Below are 8,904 nucleotides of genomic sequence, written 5' to 3'. Positions count from 1 at the left end.
ATTTGTTTGTTTCTTTTTAAATGAATTTCAGCTTCTTTGCCCCATAGTCGATTGACAGTCCGGCAATTCCTGTTAACAACACTGTTGAAGTCGATGCGGTCTGACACGAGGTTAAGGCAATTGTTGTGAAGGTGACTATAGGAACATGAATAATTATTGCCTCATCAATTTGTTTCATACGTTAATATTCTACTGACGGTAGATGTTTTTCAACACAAGTACCTAAAGGGTCAACAATCGTGTTACGGCGGCTGTATGTGATTATATACAAATGTGAAAGGTATCATCGTATTCATATGCGTAAAACTTAACAATCCAAAAACTATGTATCTACAAGCTACACATATTAACGTTTTATTACCAGACTGAACTGTTTTACTTTATATCTACATTTAATGCTACGATAGAATCGTCGATTGTCGTTGCCGGCTCGCCACGAAGCGAGCACTCAGCGTTGCCTATGGACGCTTTTAAGGTTGCCATGACTATCAGAGCTTTCTAACATGGCATGAAAGGCCCCATCCGGATCACGTCTGTTCCTTCGTTCATAAGGAAGCTCTGCCTATTAAACTAAGGGCAGTTATTGCATCACTCGACCACGGACGTTGTGCAATCATGGCCAATCGTGTTCGGAAGGCGCGGATGTCCGCGTCGTACGGGACGCATATTCGTCATCATTGACTAGCCACATAAACGAAATTCAGCTTTGGCATCATAATCCAGTGCGACCAATTATCCTATTGATGCAATTGTGCCAGCTTTATTCACTTTTAGAAATTACGTGAAACGCAACACTTTATTTATGTACGTTTCAATATAGTACAGTCAGGTGGCAATACGTAATTGAATGTTTTAAGTTTGCTTTCTGAAGATTAGGCAATGTTTCAGAGGGCTGGCACTCAGAAGAAGGCAAGGCGTGTCTACACCTCGTTTTATCTTCATGCCGAGTGGACGGCTGGTCCAGTACTACAGGAACGAAGATATCTAACGCCATTGGAACAAATGTATCATAGTGAAAATTGATATATTACAGCTGAATTGTAATAACTTTGAAAAAATAAGAATATTTGTGCGGTTTTTTTTTTTCGGTTGTGCGAAAAAATTTTTAAAATACATATTTAAAATAGCACACTATTGGCCTCATGTATTTACTCAGCTACGAAACCTTGATGCTGTACATCTTCATAGTAAAACCGCCTAATAAGATTAAATTCAGCTTCTGTGGTAAATGATGGATACGTAAGAACGCCCACCGCGTAACCCGCTGTATAAGGAGATAGTGGATGTACAAACTGCATTCATTTTATTAATCAGGTTATACCAAACGAAGATGAACACATACGTACGCGTGTATATATTTGCAGTATGTGGCCTGATTCGAAATTTTCTAAGATAAAAGTCGTCCTGTAGAACATTGGCCGCCCAAATAAGCAGTCTAAGAGAGAGCTTGGAATATCGCCGGCAAAATGACACCGTATCGACGTGGCCATTCAGAAGTGCTATACATTGCTAAATTACTAATAAGACGATTATATATCTATATAGGCGGCGTGTCTGATCAAAGACAATTCACTTAGATATGTTGTTATGATACCGACACAAAATGGATGTATGAAACAAGTCACTTGAATACACTTCAGTCCGGTGCGATAGTATTTGCATGAGCTAATGCTGTATGGAGTCGTGTGGTAACCCATTCTGCTTAGGACAATTGCTTCGATACAGAGCGTTGTCCTTCGGATGACCCTTTGTTAACTCGAGTCGATGACCTTGAATGGGCCGCTCTCATCTTCACAGTGTCGCTCAACAGACGGCCCAGATATCATCTGACAGCACAATTCAAACAGCAATAAGATTTACATATTAATATACGTATAGAAAAAGTTAAAGTTAACTCACTATTCGTTGGGGTAGAGGATCGCAGGGAACAAGCCGTTAAAAGATGTTTTCTGTTTATCTGTGATGTTAACAATAGGTCTGCGTCCGCCTGACGTGACTCACTCAAATAAAACTCTTTCCCCTTGTAAACGTATTTTTTTTATACTAATATAGGTATAAACTAATATAGGTTAGTCACTATTCTTATTAAAAAAAAAAAAAAGAAACATTTACTTAGCTTAGGTGAGACGAGTTATCAATTGTAAAACCTTACCCGAGTGGCTTTACAAAGTCGAATCCGCTGTTACAAGCGAATCCGGCGGACTTTGAAATTGAACAGCTCTAATGACCGAGAAACTTGCTAATGAAAACTAGTTGACTACATTTCAGGAAAAATAAAAAATAAAGAAAAAAACCTCTTTTCTCGATCTCGCTAAGGGGTTAAGGTTTTGTTCCTTGAAAGCGACAGCGCTCGGAAGATTCATCGAAGATCCATAGAGTCATAAGGCAAGGAGACCTTAAGGCACAGCACAGTGTGTCAATGGTGGAAACTGAAGTGTTGAAGACCAGTTAAAAAAAATGACCCTATATTGCGGCCTGAAATATAAAGATGCATTGCTACAATCGAGAAGGCTTTTTGTCAAAAAAGAGCTAGGAGTATAAGTGTTCCCTCGGCCAAAACTGGGACTACATACGTAACATGGTACAGAATTATGATCCGCATACTAAAAAACGGAGTCAAAAATGCGTCCATTGACTCAATTCAGTTGGTAATGGATATATGGTGTACTCTGCGTACAATTTGCGACACAAAAAACCGGCCTGGAGCATACAGTCGCCGTAAACAAGTTGCACTTTAATCTCTACCGCCAGCCGAAGAGGAACCTTGGAAGGCAATCGAGTTCGGTAGCGGTAGCATGTCAATTTGGACCAATGTGATTGCAATGGGCATTTGGGGTATCTGCTATTATAAGATAATCATCGAAGACAAGACAATGAATACCGCCCACCATATTAAGTTTAAGATGCTCATAAGTTGTTGGCACGACAATCGAAAGAAAGTAGTCTTGGTGACAATGTTAGATCTCATCGCCATGCTTCAGTTACTTCTTGAATTGAGCAAAAAAGTATCGAACGTTGCCTTCAATCCGTTTGTCCTCCCAGTCGAAGTCCATGTGATTACAAGGCTTTCCGTGCTTTGAAAAGGTAGGTTATGGGCGAGCACATCTAACTCGTTGATTTACTTCGAAACACCATAATGGAATCAGATATGGAAACGCAAATGGTGGGTATAAGGCTGTCTAGAATTTAACCGAGCACTATGATAAGCGCGTAGAAAAAGAGACTGCCCCTAACACATTAAAAGGTCACTCTAGTTCAAAAGTTATTCCATTGCAAAGTCCATTAGATCCGCTTGTAACAATCTAATAAGAAATGGGCTATCGTTATTTACAATAATACCGTTTTTGTTTCACGGAACAACGATTCCAGCAGAGATTTAGTTGAGGAATTAGCTCTGGCAAAATTGTCTTTGTCCTGCTTATTTTTACTAGACCCTTATATGAAAAATGCTTTTGAAATTTACTAACGATTATTATATGATTAATTATTTTAAACTAATAATGAAGGGAACTATCTCTTTAATACTCTATTGACGCATCCAGCTAAGTTCGTTTCGACTGCGCCGAAAATGAACTTCTTGACGGGTCGGATGGAAATCAAAGTAGCTGAACATTTCCGATGACTCCGATAAGGGCCCTTTCGTATTGCAGGCACCAGCCGATTGAATCTTGCATATAACGGTTTTCTTATTCCCTAGCATCTTTTCTGGTACACAAGTGTTCGGAAGCTATCAACTATGTAAACTGACGACGTCTGACGTCACGGTTGTCCTGGGTGTTGTTCTCCTCGATCTTATGAATCGCCGTCTGCGTGACCACTTTCGGCACGGCCGAAGCAAAAAAAAATCTCATCCAGTTGCCATGAAAAAATTCTGCTTTCGGTGTGTTGTTCTTCTTATCCATTTCATAACGGTCATGACGTGACGACCTCAGTATCTTCAACAGTCTTAGACGGAAACACTATGGTTCTTAAACAATGGGCAATTTTGTATTTTTGACAAGGATTTTTGGTGGTTTGAGAAGAGATGCAGCTGGTCGGTTGCATCTTGACGAAAGTCTAGGCTTTGTAAGGGTTCAATGAAACAATAAAACAGCCTGTTTCTCAAGTCTATTCCCGACCTCCGCAGAACGTCAAGGTGCGGTAGACAATACACTCAGTCGTACGGGTCCACGTTCGGCGCTCGTTGTAAGTTGTGTTTTTGGGTCCTGCGCCAACCGCTGTTTTGTGATTAATTGGAAAATTAGGTCTGCTATAGAAAACTACGAGTTGATATACTCGTAACTCCAAAGCATACCTCAGCAATATGATGACCTATTGTTAGAGATAGTAAGTGCTGTAGATGGGCACATTTATTCACGATCTTTAATCCGTCAGTAGATTAAACCGTCTGTTAGTACCCTATCGGTATCGGCCTGTAAGTATATCGACGGTATTGCGCCACGTAGATCAATATCAAGAATTCTCTTTAAAGCTGAGGCTTGTTGGATGGTACTCCACAAATAGTTCGCCAACAGGATGGCAAGAAAAATTCCGGCGTCGATGTCTTTACTACTTGTGACGATAAGGGGAAACTTCAGGATATAATAAACGTTGTAAAAAGAAATAAATCTTTGGCTTTCAATCATTGCAATTCATCGATGCATTCAATCATTTGCAATCATTCGACCACTAATATGTGGAACCAACACTTCGTAAGTCCTGAGTAGACTCAGGGATGCACGTACCTAGCTTTAGGAAGTAGTATTTTGTTGACCGTCTAACTTTTAACGGATTACGGACTATGACGAAGTAACAAAACACCGATTTTGCAAACGTACACTCCTCAGATTCATGTGGAGCCTTTGTTTAGCGCTCCATTTAAATAAAACCAGTATTCTCTAGTGGCCCTTCGAAACGATTATTACCAGTAACAAGTGCCTTACTTCGGTACTTCGAGATACCCGACTGTTCTATGCCAAACAAGTTGGCAATCTGCTGGAAAACTCTCGAGGTGCATATCACCTCGAAGGCATCAGCCCAGTATGACAACGTGATACCGTGCTAGTATCGTAGCGAGGACCTGTTATAGTACGGATATAACCAACCGAGTACATAGTTCTAGCGATAAGCGAACTCTATCGTGATGAACTAGAACAGATTTGCGTTAAGCTCTTTGACTTGTTCTCGTCCTACGTTGACTGGACATCGTTAACAATGTCTTGTATTCTAGAATCTACGGAACCGCAAATTAAAGGGTTAACGAAAACCAGAAAGTTAAGCCATAAGCAGGTCCTCACTGAAACTTAAGCAGATGATACCTATAAGCGAGCTTATTACATATCCTTATCGGAAATCAAATAACTTCGCAACACTTTGAATTCTACTGAAGAAACATTGAAACCGCTGCTTATTTGCCATGATTTACAACTTTTTTTTTATTAAGCAACGGATTCAGTGCTGTATACACACCAGTGGGGAGCAATGACACGTCTATTTCAATGTGTGATTCGCTTTGATCCGCTAGTATGGTCACTGACTAAAGTGCCACCTGCCATGAAGCTTCGCTCAAAACAGCCTAAATCTTCAGTTAATAGTATTACGAAAAACTGGCAAGTCGGGGCCAAGCAGGTCGGGGCCAGCGTGGCCACGTTCACCTCTGTCTCACACGACTTTGATACTTGCCAGAAAACGAAAGGCCCACTTTCCTTTAAACTGTACATTTTACATTGCGTCTCAGACAACGATTGATAGAGTATCACCCAGTTTTTCACTAGGGATTTGTATTCTCCCGGTGCGTCGAAATAATGACGCTTTTTGTACTAATAATAGTAAGTTTATTTTGATAGCTCTTTGTGATTTGTGGGTCTGATCCCGGAGATGGGTGAAATGTGGGCGAAGCTGATAACATGAGATCTTTTTATAAGCCGCATGACGAAATCCAGATACCCACGTAATGTTTTTACTGAGATTTTCCACTAGAATGTATTTGCAGAGCAAGAAAGAAATGAAACCATGTCAGAGAAGCACATACGAAGGTTGCGTGACAACGGAGTTGAGCGTTCCGCAGCAGAAATGAAATCTAAACAAACTGGCATTAGAACGTGAAAAATTTACGACAACTGCGCTCAGAAACCGTCGTCGATGAAATAAATAATAAAAACATTCTAAATTTGTAAGTTGAGGAGGTCTGGCTCTTTAACACAATACAACGATTATAACGTCTACAGTTTTTAAATGACTTGGTGACATAAGTTTAATGACACAAGTTTATCTATACGCCGAACATTAATCCTTTCATAACTAACTGTAGAACGTGGCGAAGTAGCATCTGTTCGAAGTAAATACTCCTATATTTCCTAATACGAAACAAGACAACAAATTATTCCACGTACAAAATGATGATATCTTAAAATAATAGTGCCCGCTCAGATGCATGCACCCGCAGACCCAAATCGGGTTGAATCGACCCACAACAAAAATTAGTGCTTGTTCACAACGACTCGATATGGGGCAATCAGAAAACCCGTTGCTAGATAGCGAATTTAGAATAGGGATTCCTATTCTGCCGCGAAAATCACGCAAACCCAGTTAAAGATTTGGAAGCACAATTTGAGATTCAAGCGCAGCCTTAAAGGCCAATGGTGAGTAGTAAGATCGGCTGTTCGGCTCAGCATTTTTCGACGTTTGTTTTTCCCTATGGAGCAGAGCTTTCTTAAACTGTCATGTACTCCCTTGAAGCACCAACATAAGGATCAACACTCGACAATGTGTCGCGATAATCTCGCGTAACATTTTACATTGCAATTAAGTACAAATCACTTAGAAATCTATCGTAGACCATCGGATTTTGCAGTCGCCAATCAGCAAAGATTTTCTGATGTAGAATGGTAGAGGTCGAAGTAACCCCCATATTTAGAATGGCACCTGACTTGTATTTAAGCAAGGTATATTGTTCAATTTATGTCGCAGATTAACAACAACGCGAGTGGTTAAAGTGTATTGAAACTAAGGTCGTATATAAGAATTTTGTTTATTTATCCTTAAGCTGGCAGAGCCGTTGCCAAGGCACTGCGTAGTACGATACCTTCATATTGTCCTCGAGACTACAATATTCCCAACGTGCTAGTTGCGTAGCAGGTCCTTCCGTCTGTATCCCGGGACAACTTAACCTAAGAATTTGTCCAATTTGATATAAGAAAGTGTCGATTTCCATTGTGCTCCACCTGAAGTAAAAATATAGAAAAGATCAATACTTGAACGACGAAGTGACAACTAGCAAATTGATCTAAAGAGAATCCACCGCCTTAATAACACTAGTTACTACCACACAGAACCAAACTTACGACTATTCTACAACAATTCTCGGAAGTGACCAACAATGTTGTTGTTATCGCTCACTCTACGACGTAAATAAAGCATAAGATACATAGTAATGGCCGCCTACCTGCCCGTTGAAATTTACGAGCGGCCCCGATAGACTATTTAGTCAAGAAAGACTCTTCAGGACATCATTGACGTCGTTCGACCAGAACCAACAATCGCACTGCGCTAAATTCGCACTGGCAACCACCTGATAAAACGCTATGCAAAGAAGCACTCACCTACTGAGCCTGCAGTAATCCTATTACAAATATAATAGGTTGTTGGAAAGCACTGACCGTTTTCGAACCAAAACGAAGGCAATTTTTTTAAACATTATAAAATAATATCACCAAACTAATATGGGCTATTGTTATTAATGAGACATTTTTTCAGCTGAAATCATAGTTTTATCACTGAAAAGCTTTTCCGCTTTCTAAGTGACAACTATGACAAATCACCCTCCACAGAAACCGAAACACACGATAGTGTAGTGATGTAAAATATAGGCTATACGGCGGATACGTTAGAACTTCTAATCTAAGTTCTCGCGATTTTGTAGGATTGCTAAAGGAGTACATGGCCCTATATTGTCATGCTGGTAGATAAGAACTTTTCTCCTCATTAGTTCCGCTCGATTTTCCCAAAGAGCTTGCTGCACTCCTGTTTGTTGCCAACAGCAGAGGTTCGATTCAATCGTTCTGCTGGGTGGCAACAACTCAAAACGTACGATTCCTCTCCGGTCCCAGCAAACGCATAGCGTCACCTTCTTTGGCGCCAGTGCAGACGTTGCTAGGACTGTGGCGTACGTACTTTCATCTGCACATAATTATCGATCCGCTTTTCATTACCCGTGATCAATTGCTCCAGACATGGCTCGGCTTCGTTGCGTTTTTTTTTTTTGTAAAATTTCGCAGATACAAATGCAATCCTGTAAAATATTTTGCGTCAGTTGGTGTGGCAGCGAAAGGTCAGGCTTCTGTTTCCGTAGCCAGCTTTCATGAAATGGTTCCAAACTGTTTGCTGGTCAATGATTAGCTTTTTTTCCGCTATGTTATGACTATTCACGTGACGGTGTCCCTTAATTTTACTTTGTTCTTAATAATTTTATCGACTTTCTTCGTAATTGTCAATCACATTACGAGATCCTTCGCTTCGACATTTGCCGAACCAAAGGGATAGAGCCATTCGTAAGCTGTTTCTTCCGAGAATGCTGACCCGACGTGACCCATATTATCTAGTATAAATGACATATATATATGTATAGCAGTTTTACTAGATCCTTGGACATTGAACGCCACGAGCCGTTAGGCGCTCGTCTGTATATACAGCCCGACTGGCTTAGTTCTCCCGTTGGCTGACAGGAACGAGCATCTCACAGTTGTGTTTATGAAGCCGTAGACGTATATCTACGCCCGCATTCAAGCTATATCTATTACTAGCCACGCTTACCCGGAACTAGCTTTTCGTCAAGAACGAGCTGAGATTGTTGATGGCTTCCCGATCAATAATTCACTTGCCTGCTTCTATCCATTAATAAACATGCATCACTTATATAACTTTATT

General features: G+C 40.5%; 1 long non-coding RNA gene across 1 annotated transcript; it reads right to left on the bottom strand.

Moving 5' to 3' along the window:
• Positions 1–1,390: 1,390 nt before the first annotated feature.
• Positions 1,391–7,559, bottom strand: LOC111267781 (uncharacterized). The gene is made up of 3 exons (XR_002684816.2): positions 7,424–7,559; positions 7,064–7,202; positions 1,391–1,826 (listed from the first exon to the last, which is right to left on the bottom strand). It is a non-coding gene; the product is annotated as an uncharacterized LOC111267781 (long non-coding RNA).
• Between the last annotated feature and the right edge of the window lie 1,345 nt (positions 7,560–8,904).

Source organism: Varroa jacobsoni, unplaced genomic scaffold, assembly GCF_002532875.2.
Source record: "Varroa jacobsoni isolate VJ856 unplaced genomic scaffold, vjacob_1.0 scaffold_1221, whole genome shotgun sequence".
NCBI classification, from domain to species: domain Eukaryota; kingdom Metazoa; phylum Arthropoda; class Arachnida; order Mesostigmata; family Varroidae; genus Varroa; species Varroa jacobsoni.
The sequence above is the reverse complement of the archived record's forward strand: the minus strand, read 5'-3'. Positions and strand labels throughout refer to the sequence as shown.